The 14,321-nt window shown below is 36.7% G+C and overlaps 1 long non-coding RNA gene across 1 annotated transcript in view; it reads right to left on the reverse strand.

Moving 5' to 3' along the window:
• Positions 1-691: 691 nt before the first annotated feature.
• Positions 692-14,321, reverse strand: part of LOC116784506 — a 50,471-nt gene continuing 36,841 nt past the window's right edge. Inside the window, exon 3 of the long non-coding RNA XR_004356100.1 lies at positions 692-743. This is a non-coding gene — a long non-coding RNA (uncharacterized LOC116784506). The remainder of the gene's footprint in view (positions 744-14,321) is intronic.

Here is a 14,321-nt window from a genome sequence, read left to right on the forward strand (position 1 = left end):
TGTTTATTGTCAAATTAAATGCCCTCAGACTAAGAGCTCATTTATAATTGAAATTTATTTTTAAAGCAAACTTCAGCAACCTCTCTGTCTGCTCTTGCCACCCATTTTAATGTCCTGAGAGAGACTGAAAGCATGTCGCAATACTAAAGAGATTTCAAACTTATGTGTTTTCAAGTAGCTATAGATTATGCTTAGATACTTTATCTCATGGGATGAATTTGAGATCAGAAAGTTTAGTGGTCCTCTACTATTTTCGTACACACACACACACACACACACAAAGTGGGAAAAAAAGGCTATTACATAATCATGGAGTAATTCAGGTTGGAAAGGACCTCTGAAGGTAATTTGGTCCAAGCCCGGCTGAGAGCACAGGTCTATGTTGTTGGTTGAAATTATTTAAGCGAAATGAGCTCAACACAACTGAAGGGCAGGAGATTTTTTTTTCCACCTCATGTAGCTGAGGTGGGTCTGAAGGTTTAAAGATCAGATACAGCTCTGATACGAACAGAGACATCAAGATTTGGATATTGAAACGGGTGATGCTTGTCTGAAATGTTAATGCAAGAAAATAAAATTTTTATTTCTTACTTACCATCCCTGCAGAATTCATGTCTCTTTTTTTCCTGTACTTCTCTGATAGTGCACAGAACACAAACTCATAAAGGTTTCTGGTAAGTGGTTGTCTATTAGACTCTTGTTTCTACTTTACAGGTGGTCGACCACAGTGGAATCCAGAAGCTCTGAGAAAGTTCATTAGGTAATTCACCTAATTAGTTAGATCAGCAGATAAGAAAAAGGCATATGGTATAATTGATCATTCAGTGAAAGCTTATATTTATTAAATTGACTACCACTGTCCTTCATAGTAATTCCTCTGACCTTAGGGATTCTCTTGATAGAATTGACCTGTCTTTCTAGCTTTTATTTTATGGTTTAATGGTCCATTTCAGCTGCTTAGCTCATAGACATTCTTAGTGCATCATTCTAACATTCAGACTTAAGAGCTAGAATGCTCAGTAACTCCCAAGCCTGCTGTAGAAATTACAACTATAACTCTATGAAATGAAGTATTAAAGCTGCTCAGGGTTTAAAGCTGCTTCCCGAACACCTTGGCTGCTTCCGTAGCAAGGCAGTGATTTTATGTGCACAGCAACATGGCACAAGCACAGCTTTTTGGGATGCAGATATCTCCACCAGCTTTTGGGTGGAAAATTCAGGCAAAGCAAATAAGATCCATGAGAGAGGTGGAAAATAATTCTATAAAGGCACGATTTATTAGTAATGGAGTTGGGGGAATGGGGAAAACAGATGAGCTGTGATCAAAAAGAAGCAGTTGAAGAAACTGAAACCAGTAAAGAAACAGTGGAAATTAAGAAACATGGAGAGAAAGAGATTCAAATGATTTTTGAATACATATTTTTTCTCAGTGAGACTTTGCTGAAATTATGCCAGTGATGAAGTTTAATATTGTTACCAGGGCATTACAAAAATATTTGACTTTACTAGGATTATTGATTTTAAATTAAAGACTTCAAGTCTGTCATACAGACCTTGTGAAGGTCATTATAGTTTTAATGATATCAAGGATTTTTCTGTATCAAAGATCCTGGAAACGATAGAAATCATGTCAAGGATAATTACAAATTTGTTTTCAGTGCACCTGGAGACAGCTCTATTGTGTGAAATGACCCGCAAAGAAAAGGAGCGGTGAATCAGTGAGGGCACTCTTAGGGATCAAAAAAAAAAAGGAAAAAAAAGAGGAAAAAAAAAGAAAATCAAATCTAAAACCCCACCAGAACAATTTTCAGTATATATTTCTAAAATCTTGTTTGCCCCTTGATTCTTACCCAGAGGCTTTCAACTGTGCCATTGCCAGCTGTGAGCTCCATACATTCCAATGCTTCTATTACATACAGTGCTCTTCCACCTCTTCTGGTCTGCCTATGCCTTCTGAAGAACCTGAAACTGTCCAACAGGGCACTTCAACCACAGGACTCTTCCCACCAGATTTAATTTATGCCAGTGATGTCAAATCTCTGAGACTGGGCCAAAGCGTTGAGCTCCTCTTGCTTGTTTGTTCCTCATGCTCAGTGCATTGGTGTAGAAACATTTCATTGTAGCCAACACCTCACGAAGCAGATTGAGGGATCCCATTACAGCTCACTTATATTTTGCAGCTCTTCAGATTTCTTCTCCCCTTATGGAAGCTAATCTGAAAATACATGCTCTCTGGCCTTCAGCTTCATTTTTCAGTTCTTCCACAGTTCTGGGATGGAGTTCACCTTGTAATTGTGAGTAATTCATAAACATTTAGTTCCTTGAGATCTGTTTTCACTTCTGTTTTGATGTTTTTAGGGTTTTTTAATATACACTTTTATTTGCCTTACTGTTATCTTACAAGGTCAATGTCATGCTCTGTTGAAAACTGAAGAAAACTATTTATTTATTTATTAAGCCATTAATTATACTTAGTCTCCACCTCTTTATGGTATCTTCTTTTAGATCTCATAAAAACAAAGTTATGTGCTTTTACTACTCAAGGTCATTTATAACTGGCTAGCTGAGAATGAATCACTGCCTCTCAGTGTTGCTCACAGAATCAAAGTCTGGTTGAGATTGGAAGGGACTTATGGAGAACATCCGGTCCAACCCCTCTGTTCAAGCGGAGATGCCATTCGGTTGCTCAGAACCACGTCCAGATAGCTTTTGAGCATCTCCAAGAATTGGGACTCTACCATCTCCCTGGGCAACCTGCTTGGTTACCCTCACCGTGAAAAAGTGTTCAGAGGGAACCTCTTGTATTTCATTCAGCATGTGCCTGATGCCTCTGGTCCTGTCACGGGGCACCACTGAAAAAAGCCTGACTCTGTCCTCTTTGTACCCTCCTTTCTGATGTTTATAGACACCGATGAGGTCCCCTTGAGTTTTCCCTTGTCTAGGCTGAACAGTCCCAGTTCTTAGTCTTTCCTCATAGGAGATATTCTCTATTCCCTTAATCATCTTACTGGCCCTAGACTTGACTCAGTCCGATAAGATGATATCTCTCATGTACTGGGGAGCCCAGAACTGGATGCACAGTTCTCCAGGCATGGCCTCACCAGTGCTGAGTAGCAGGAAAGAATCATCTCTCTCAATCTGCTGACAATGCTTTGTCCACTGCAGCCCAGGATGCCATCTGCCTTCTTTGCAACAGAGGCTCGTTGCTGACTCCAGCAGGACCTCAGGTGCTTTTCTGAAAAGTTGTTTTGCAGCCAGGCAGGCCCCAGCATGTGCTGGTGCATGGTTCTACCTTTCAACATCAGACTTTCCCCAGTGGTGCCTGGCCTCTCAGCTCATGGCTCTGACTCAGCTGGAGAGAAAGTTGCCTAAAATTTGAATTTGGCAATAGCTTTAATAGCTCTGTCCCAATAAGATTTCAGTCTCAGATTTGAATGTGTGTCTTTGTCATAGAAGCAGCTTAACTGTACAGCTGGATCTTTAAAAAATTGCAATGTGTATTTACTCTTACAGCTGGACAAACCAAAATTAGTGCTAAATAAAGATGTCGCTCTTGTAACTTTCTAGTTATTTTTTCCCCGCATTTTTGGTAAATTTGCAAGTTCAAGTTTCTGTTATTTCTAGATATCCTAAAAATAAAAGTTTAGTGCTGATAATACCAAAGTGTTTGAAAAAGTAGCTATTTGTAGAAGCAAGAAACAAGAAGTAACAACACAGATTTGACCTCACAAGAAATGTCACCTTATCATCTCCTTTCAGAGATTAAGGGACAATTATTATATTAATAATTGATATTTGATTACAAGCCTCTGTTTAATTTGGGGTGGGGGGTGCGGGGAGGAAGATAAAAAAGGCTACTTTGGGGAATTTTTCCCCTTTATTACTTTTCTCTTTCATATAAAGGTGCCTGGGTCACTTATGCTTTTAAAAATGGACATTTTGCCCTCTAGTGGTTTCTTTCAGTTACAAAATGTTCGAGGAAAACCTATTTCATCAGCTAGGAATGCTTGGTTTTATTTTAATTTTTAGACTGTGCACTCTAATTCATCCACTTAGATTCTAGTGTGGAACTGCAAAGCAAAAAAAATTATGATTGTTTTGAAAATGCTGGTATTTTTTTTCTTTTGTCTGTGTGTACTGATGCACTTTTAAGACTCCATCTTTAAAAACAGTGTCTTTGGGTTATATTTTATTCACTTAGATTGTTAAGGGGAAGTTAAAGTCACTGGACTTTAATTTGAAAGGAAATTATTTTGCTTTTATTTCAAAACAGTGACACTATTGACATTATGAAGAACATAATTTGCTGCTTTATTTAACAAAAAAAATAATGAAAGCCACATAGCAATTGAAGCTGTAATATACTTGCTAGAGCAGCATATATCTGCTGCAAAAATTTTCTTTGATTCTGTAACAATGATCCAATTATGTTTATTTGGCACATGACTTGTGGGTAGACAGAATTGTTTTTTTTCAAATTTATTTTAGAGCCTTAGTCATTGCTTTGGTGCTCTGGGAGTATGAGAATGAAGTCATACCATTTATATTTTAATTCTTGTGACTCCAGCATAGTGGTTTTCTTTTGCAATATTTTTATCTATTTTTATTATGTGAAGTTTTGCTGAAGTGAATGGCATGTTGTCACCCTCAATTTATTTGGAGCTCTGCAAAGGAGGAAGAATACTGCATAAAATACATAATATTCTTATGAAAGATAAGGAAGAATACTAATTAACATACTTGGTGCAGCACCAATTGAGATTAAAAATGCATGGTACTCAGGGTTTTTCTGTTCAAGATAACCTAAAAATAAACATTTAGGAGATACCACAAAAAGTCAATTTCAATACAAAGTTTCATTGCATCTCTCAATGCAAGTGTTTTCTGATTGCAAAAAGAAAGGTTAATGGATTAGTGCTCTTCCAATTCTCTGCCACATGGTTCCCAAAATATTCAGTTTAATTAATCCCTGAAAGTAACCATTGATGGATTGATGATACTCAGCGTTTTCAGAATGATTGGATGAGAATAAACCTGAGTTAGGCGATGCTATAAACCAAAAACTGTAACAAAAGTACAACTAGACTCTTCCTACATCATAATCAAACAAATTTCCATAGATGAAAATATCCTGAAGAAAAAACTTATTTCATTTGTGCTCTTAAGACTTGGCAATAAATGAAAATGTCAGACTATGCCTTCCAGTGCTCTATTTTTACTTGCAAAATGTTTGTTTATAAATATTTATTTATTAAACCCTTTTTCTCCAGTCTAAAATCTGTGAGAGTGTATCACCCAAAACACTCCTACTTTATGAAATGGTCGTATCTTTTCATAGAAAATCCCAATTTTACGAGAATAATGAAATTTTTACAGAAAAGTAATAGAGAGATCTTTCCATAAACAATGTAATTTTGAGTACTGGTATACAAGGGTAGCACAGAGGAGCCACCAAATAATGAAAATTGTTCTTGAGTCTTTTAGCTACTTCACCCCTCAAGAATAAGGGCTGTGTGTCTGCCAAAGTGGTATGAGCAACTATAGCATGACTCAGGAGAAAGTTAGGTTGAGAATTTGTATGGTTCAAGGCTAATCTCCTTAGGAAGTTGAGAAAAATGTATTAAGATCAGAGAAAATATCTCTACAGCTTATTTTTAAAAGCAAATTTTTTAGTATCAAAATGTTTTAAAAAGTAGCAGAACTTTTATGATAAGGACCAGTGGAAGAATAGGGATAGAAAGAGTTTGTGTCAGAATGAAAGAGAAAATAATGTAGTATTTCCTAATTAATTGTAAACAGAATGTTCATAGAATCATAAAATATGCTGAATTGTAAGGGACCCATTAGGATCAGCAAAGTCCAGCTCCAGGTCCTGCACAGGACAGACCTAGGAATCACACCATGTGCCTGACAGCATTGTCCAAACGCTTCTTGAATTCAGACAGGCTTGGTGCTGTTACCACTTCCCTAGGGAGCCTGTTCCAGGAAATTTGGTGAAATCTGGGTGATTGCAGATATCTAACCTAAATTTTAAAACCTGACTCAGCTTCATGCCATTTCCTTGAGTCCTATCACTGGTTATGAGAGTGAAGAAATTGGTAGAAAATTTTCTTCTCTCTGTAGCTGGTTCTTTGATTTCTTGCTGCCATTTTGTTGTTTTATTTGGTTTGGTTGGTGGGGTGGGAAAGGGCAAACGGTTGCTTTTTGTATGTATACAAGAGCACCTTTTTTCCCAGAGTTCTTATGATCTTAATTACCATTGCTGATGATGCTCCAGATCATCTATGGTAGACATTGCTGATAGTCAGGTGGACTCTGCTGTTTGACATTGCGTGCCATGTGCAAACAAGGTCTCTGCCTAGAGCTGCAGACAAACTTGGCTGCTCCAGTGTTTTGCCCAGAACTACCTGTTTTGTCTTCCTATTGAAGGCTCATGCCCTTGCAGCGGGAATGAATGAGACAGTTCACTGAGCCTCAGGTCACTGATTTATGAATTTCTTCTTAAGAATTACCACTGAAAATAGATGCTAATAGAAGAGGCTGTTAAATCACGGTGGCTGTGAGATGAATAGTATTCTCACAACTACATGTGATGCCCAAGTGTAGGGGACATTTTGAGGTGTTTATCAGTTCAGTACCACTGCTTGGTCTCCCTGGAGTCAGGAGTCTAAGTCTCCAAAACCAGAAACTCCAATGACTCAGGGATCAGAACACATGCAAGGTCCCTGTGAATGCTGCATTGAAGTCAAGGTTAATAAAAAAGGTTTATTTTGGACAGGCTGACTTACAGATTTAAAATGCCATAATTCTGATGTCAATAAAAGAAATTTTTTTAAACATCACATGAGATAAACTAGTGAGGACTTTTGTTTAAATTTTTTTTCATCAAATTGGTTCCCTTATCCCTAACTCCTACTTGTAATTATTAACATTATAATTTGTTTTTTTCTTTGTGAATATTTTAACTGCACTAAATATTTCCACTTTTCTTCCTTTATATGTAGTACAAAAAGAAGCACCAAATCAAAAATGAAAATTGTGTGTCAGTTTTGTTCTTCATGAAGAGAACCATAAATCTTATGAATTGTTGTCATATGCTGTAATATACTTATCAGTTAGTGATTGTTAAGTAGATTAATCAGATGGTGTTACTGTTCAAAAATCCTATTGCAAATAGTCTAAATCACATACTGAATATTGAAAATTATATCATTATGGTCATTTAAACTGCAACTAAAAATAATTAATTTATCTCAATCAAAGCAAGTTTAATAAACAGAAGAACACATCAAACTTAATTTTATTTAGTTTTTCTTCCTCTATTAAATTATGCTAGAGCACTAAAATATGCCCTAGGGAACCATTCCTGTAGGTTAATAAAGACTAAAATTATATTTCAAACTTTTATATCTATGTCATATGAATATCTAGATAGAGGATAAACAGCTTTTGAAAAATTGCCTGAAAACAGCAATCCATCATGTTTAGGGAGAGTTTTCTTCCAGTTTGCTATGCTAGCATTTTTGCTATAGTGTCAGTGTTCTTAGGAAAAATGGGATTGCCTAGAGACAATCTTGCATTACTGTAGGAATTTCAGCCAATCTAAAGTGCTTTTAGAATGAAAGTGCAGTAAATTCTGAAGAAAATTTTTTCTTTTCACTGCACCTGCAGCTATTACATGGTACTCTGTGGTTGTAGTTCTGACATCCTTCTAACCTCTATGAATGCAAAAATATTGTCTTCAAAAGTTTTAATTCATTAAACTAGCTAAATAAAATAAAAGTTTCTTTCCCATTTTGTAAGTTTTTAGTCCTTTCAGAACTACACAATGCTTTTGTACTTTTGCGTTGCTGCACCCATCATCCTCCCCCTCACCCAAGGTTTGATGGCTGCTTAAGATACCAGGAGACCATAGTTCTTGCTTTAATTGGTCTCAGGGACTTCACATTTAAAAAAGATTACCTGCAAATGATACTCAACCAGGCTTAGCAACCTCCAAAGAGAACTTAAGTCCTAGCTCCTAACAGTGAGATGTGCTTGTGAAGAAAAGAAACGCCAAACTGAGTATTTCTGATTCTCTTCCCCACTCCAGAGGTTATAGATCTGAGCCAACTCTGCAAGCACATATCTTCACCTACCCAAGCCACAGCCCCAAAGGTGGGACCTCAGGAAATAGTGGACTGTCGTGTTTCCCTCATTAATGATTAGAGGATAATGAAAGGCTTTTCCCAGGGAGTTGAAAATCCCACTGAATATGCTTCTCAACCACAAAGGATTCAGACCTTGCTGCATATCATTTTAGTATTAACTTTAAAATATGTTTGAATGATTTGAGATGAAAAATTGTACAACAGAGTGTGAGGTGATGGACTTTAGCATTCATAACAACATTTGTGTGTCGCCTAAAAGACTCAGGGAGAAAAAAACTCCAGGGCAGGAGTTTTACCTACCTTAAGTAGGAGGTAACATAAGGGAAGGTTTTAATGAAGTCTCTCAGGCTCTGAGAATACAAACCATGCATGTGCCCTGACCCATGAGTTACAACTTTTATAATGATGTCCATCCAATCCCTGTTTGTCCACGCTCCGGCCTTTGCCCCATTCTGCCCCTCAGGGGTTGAGTCTGGGGGAGTTTAGGGACCCCCTCTTCCTCATCTTCAATTTCTTCGAAGCGCGTACAGTCCTTGGAGACTTTCCGAAGTCCTGAGTGATATCTTATTGTCCAGGCCAGGGTGCAGATGTTCTTAAACAAAATGAAGGCCCACCTTGAAAAAGAGACTAAATATGCTATTGGAATTTAGGGGGAATTGATATGAAATGGGGTAATATGGTTGGATATGTGTAACTACTATGCTAAAGGGTAAGGAATATGATAAATGCAGCTACATTTAAAACCTACATTTTAAACTACACTCTAGGTCAGGGGTTGGGAAATGGGGCTTTATCTGATAATGAAAATACTTATTCTCTTGTTCACCACCCTGTATAACCCCAGCCCCAGAGCTACGAGTTCAATCAGGAGTTTTACTTTAAAAATATACAAGGCTCCAAAAACTCTTGAGGTAGCATAAACATGGCACACGTTTTCTCAGGAGATACTTTTACTGCTAACTTTAGAAAATAAGGGAGAAAATAAGAGATCTTGGCAAAAATTTAAATGGGTAATGTACAACCAAAATAGAGCATTCCACAAAACTATAACTTTGCACGTTAACCCACAGAACTTAGCAAAATCCAATCCATTTGGTCCCAAGTTACCCAAAATATTAAGAAAAGAGATTAAGAGAAGAAGAAGAGGAAGGAGTAAAGAAAGAGAGAAGAATAAGAGAAAAATAGCTACCACCAGACTGTGCAAGTCCAGGCTCTGCATGGCCTGGTAGCAGGTCTCAAGAAAAATGGAGCCATGTGTTGCTTTTTTTTGTGTTTTGGACCCCTGTGACAACCCTCCCAGACAGGACTTCTGGCCTACTGGCCACTCTGGGGATTCAGAGCAGGGTGAGGGGTGATATTCCTGCTATGCCAGGCAATCTAAGGCTGGGTTAGGGACTTCAGGGATGTGGTATGGGCTATCCTCCTGGGCTGCTTTTGCCTGACAACTGGTCTGAGGTTACCCAGTGAGACTGCAGGGACTGCCATGTGGAATACGGCATTACCTCACCCCCATGGAATTTGACTCATCCTTTACCACCCCCACCCCCCACATGCACTCTTGAGTTGGTTCTGACCCAATAATTATTCCAGCATCTCACATACCCTCACACTGATTTAATCAGTGCCTCTTCCACTATTCCCAGCAACACTGTAAGACAAGCATGCCTATGAGAATGCTCAAGCGTTAAACATCTTAAGTTAAACTTATTTTTGTAGTTATGTTTCACTTACATAAATCCAGTTTCTTCAAGATTTACGGTAGAATGAGTGAGACCCATATTAATTTGTATTTGTGTCTTTTTCATGTTGACATTGATGATGCAATTCCTAATATGCATTTTTCTAAATAGTACAGCTACATTGACTATAGCAGCGACACCAGCTGGTGTGCCAAAGTGAAAAATATGTTTTCCTGTTTTGGCTTTGTCTGAGTAAGTCTATATAAGCAATTGTATTCTTGAAGCAGGTTTCATAACAGCTGCTTCCAAATCTAAGTCTTTCTCTTACCATCTGTCTTCTACTAATTCTGCTATTAGAATGGCAAACAGAACCCCAAGGGTGCTGTGAGTTTCTGAGAAAGATGGGCAACCTCTAGCAGCATCTGAACATCGAAAGCACAAAGTTGCATTTGAATTTAACTCTAACTTCCTATTCCATATGAAGACCTGGGGGAAATGAGAACTGTGCAGATGCTTTGTGTGAAAAACACAGACTTATAAGAAGTCTGAAGATGGATTAAACAGGAAAAAAAAGTTTATTTAACTCTTTTAAGTGAAATTAACACCATCAGACATCTGAATCTGACTAATCTGACTTTTTAAGAAAAAAAATCCTCCTACTAAATCTTGTCTTTGAAAGTTCTGTTTCAACTAAATTTAAAAAAAAAAAAAGGTAAAAAAGGTTATAAGCATTTAAAATCAGGTCACCACACCATCTCTACTGTAGCACTTAGTGTTACAATAAGGAAAAAATGTTGTATCTTAAAAAATACTCAGCATACCCTACAGACATTTTAAAGATGGAGTTTCTTGTAAATTAATCTCTCTTGTAATGTTCTATGTAACTTAAAGATTTACATTTTCCCCATCACTTACTGCCTATTTTCAGCCTGTAATAGAGTCATATTTCTTGGTGATTTTATGGTGATCACTTTTTACTGAATGATACTGAACCCCACACTGCTCAGCATCTTCATAAATGCTCTACATGTTGGGTTTGAAACAGACTCAGAAAGTTTGCTGACAACACTAAACTGAGTGGTGAGGAGGACAAACCAGAGGGGAGAGCCATGTTAAAGAGAGACCTGGACTGGCTGGAAGAGTGAGTTAGCAGTACCAGTATAAATTAACAAAGACAAGTGCAGTCCTGCACCTGGGATGACATAAATAGTACAGGCTAGGATCTGTTTGGCTGGAGAGCCAAATATGTCAGCTGTGAGTTGTTGCATCAGCGATGGCATATCGGATCCTGGGCTGCATCGGCAGGAGCATAACTACCAGAGATAGACTTGAACATCCTACTGTACTCAGCACTTGTCAGGCCTCCCTTGGAGCACTGTGCCTGGTTATGGTCCCTACAATTCAGGAGAAATAAAGACTGGAGAGGGTCCAAAGGAGGCCCAGGAAGGGAGAAACTGTCCTATGAGAAGACACTAAAGGCCTTTTTTGCCCTGGAGAAGAGAAGGACTAGGAGAGGGCTTCATTACCATATTCCAGTCCTTAAAGGGCAGCTGCAAAGAGGATAGCTCTCTGTTCACAAGGAGCAACATGGAGAAGACACAGGCAAATAAATACAAGTTGCACCATTAGAGGTTTTATCATGATATAAGAAAGGAATTTTTTACAGCAAAAACAATCATTCAGTTGAACAACCTCCCCAGGAATGTGGTAGAGATTCTGTCACTGGATGTTTCCAAGATTGGCAATTGGACAGGGTGTAAAATAATCTCATCCAGGTTCCCTTCCCCACAAAAAATTAAACTAGATGATTTTTTTGAGGTCCCTTTCTGCTTGGGTTATTTTATAGTTCTGTTACATCTATCAAATCTGCTTTTGGAAGAGCAAGGAAAAAGTAACTTTTTAGGAGACAGCCCTAGTGCTTATTTCAGTAATGCTAGTTGCTTAATAACTATTTCTACTGAATTATCTAACTAACTACATAATATCATCTTTCTTCAGGGTAAGTAACAAGGTACTGACAGAAGGCCATATACCTTGACATATACAAAGCATTACTACTGACTTGGTTTTCCAGTTAGTCTTACTGTCAGAAGCTACTTTAATATTTTCTTTACTGATATCTGAAGAGGAACAAACATCTGTCAATGCTAAGTACCTAATACATGTATGTTTTATTCTCTTTCTACTTCCTGTCTGATTGCTGCTATTCTTTGCTGATTTAAAGAAGTCAAGAAAGTAGAAACTGGGAAAGCTTGCAGACAGAATTTGACATAAAATTAGTCTTCTTTCAGCCACATAAAATATGAGATTGACAGAGTGATCTGCTCAGATCATGAATCAAGTTTCCTATTTACAGTGCATACATCAGATCCCTCTGTTGCAAAGTCACTGAAATATGCAAACAGCTATCTCTCAACATCTTTGATTACTTTGTGCTAGAGTGTCTCCTTTTTAAGTTGTATGTTCATATTACCCAAACTTCATTCATCACGTCCTTGGCTGTTGACGAAAAAAGCCCATTGTACTAATTTTTAAAGCTCACAATGTCAACAAATAATTTTTTCAATTATTTTTCCAAATGCCAATCAAAAAAATGTGCATACTTTACTGCAGATATGATCATGAAGACCTTTATTTATTATAAAACTTCACATTAATTATCTTCCAAATACTAAGAACATTTCATACTGTATAATATGAAATCTTAAACATTTAGTTCCATCATTTTCTGCAAAAGACTTTTTTTTTTTTAATAGGTTTAACAGTATAATATTGGGGATTATTTTTGTCTCAAAAATTGGGAGAGGAAAAAATTTTGTCAATGATGCTAAGCACAAGGCGTATAAATCACTTTGTAATAGAGAGAATAAGGAAGATCAGTCATGCTTCCTGAGGGGAAAGGAAATGGGAGTTGAGTTTTAGTCTTTTCTCCATGGAATATTTACTATCAGACTGCACAGAACTGAAATTCAGTGTATCATTTTAGTTCTCTCCTCACAGTGTTGGGCAAAACCTGATTAATTAGTACTTAAATTTCTCACAATGAAAACTCATTCTGGTATATAAAATGTTGACATAAATTGCATTTGAGCATTTTTTAAGGAGTAATTATTCTGTTGTTTCTTAGTAAACTGACATCAGATTTAATCTTTTAGAGTGACATTCATCTTGACTAATTTTATTCACCTAGAAACATTATCTAAAGAAATTGTCTGGGATTCCTGACCAGCCAGTGGACAGAGATACATGTAGTCTCAAAAGCAGATTTATATCTATATCTAATCTAATCTATATCTAGATCATCTATATCTATATCTATCTATATCTATTTATATCTCTATTCTAAGTTTGGTTAAACTGTATTTTGAAAAAAAATATCATTTTTCTATTAATGGAGGTGTTTATAGCACTGGAAAGCCTAAATTAAAGCTATGATCTAATCAAAGTTTGTTGATGGCTAAAGTAACATGCAATTTCATCTTTTGTCTTCACACAAACAATCATTTGATCAGCAAGAAGAAAAAACTGCTTCTAATTTATGTCACTTCCCCGATATTCTCAGCAAAATGAGAACATTTTACGTGCCTTACATCTTCTGTAATTTTCAAAGCAGAGCCCAATTTCATTTGACAACAAAGGTTAGCATGTCTGTGACTGCTCAGATGTTAGATGGATGCAGGAGAACATTATTATCACAGGAATGTCTTGAAAAGTTTTCTGTATATTGGAGCCAGGGTGATGGGCATTGTCATATATTTTCAATGAATGAAAAATGCCTAAAGGTGGTTTATTTACACTTGCAGTACATGCTATTCTAATATGACAACAATAGAGGCCACTATGGTTCCAGAATTCAAAATCTAAAGAAGCCTATAAATTTACAGTTTTCCAGAGAATGAAAGCAACAGTAGCAGTTTACAGGTAATGTTTACCTTTTAAATTCTAGTAAAACATTAAATAAATACGTCTTCATGATTGTCTTGATGTATTTTCTTGAAATTAGATTAAATTCAGTGAGAATAAGATTTTGTTTTAACTAGATTAGAAGTTTAGGAAATATTATATTGAAGAATTAAAATATTAGCATAAGAATAAATCTTTTAATTTGGGAGGTACTGGGTACTCTCTACAAAGGCAGAGAAGTTAGAATCATTGTTTCTACCTGTATGCCGTGTTGAAAAATGTATTTATTCTAGTTGATACTGGTTCAGAGCCCATTAATGAATATGAGGCAGTAAAGTGGTTATTTAATTTTATTTTTTTTATTTTACATTCTAACATTATTAGTAGTTCTTGCAAAGTAGCAAGGAGTCATTATTATAGATTAGGATACTAAATGCATAGGTAGATACATGTTTATGTTTACACTGAGACGTTATTCAGGCATTTTTTTGACACTTGTATGGAAAATCTGAAATGTTATCTGTGACTTATTCAAAGAACTAAATATTGGTAAAATTAAGGAAGTCTCGATGTTGCAACTACCATTTTC

This window comes from Chiroxiphia lanceolata, chromosome 3, assembly GCF_009829145.1.
Source record: "Chiroxiphia lanceolata isolate bChiLan1 chromosome 3, bChiLan1.pri, whole genome shotgun sequence".
In the NCBI taxonomy this organism is placed as follows: Eukaryota; Metazoa; Chordata; class Aves; order Passeriformes; family Pipridae; genus Chiroxiphia; species Chiroxiphia lanceolata.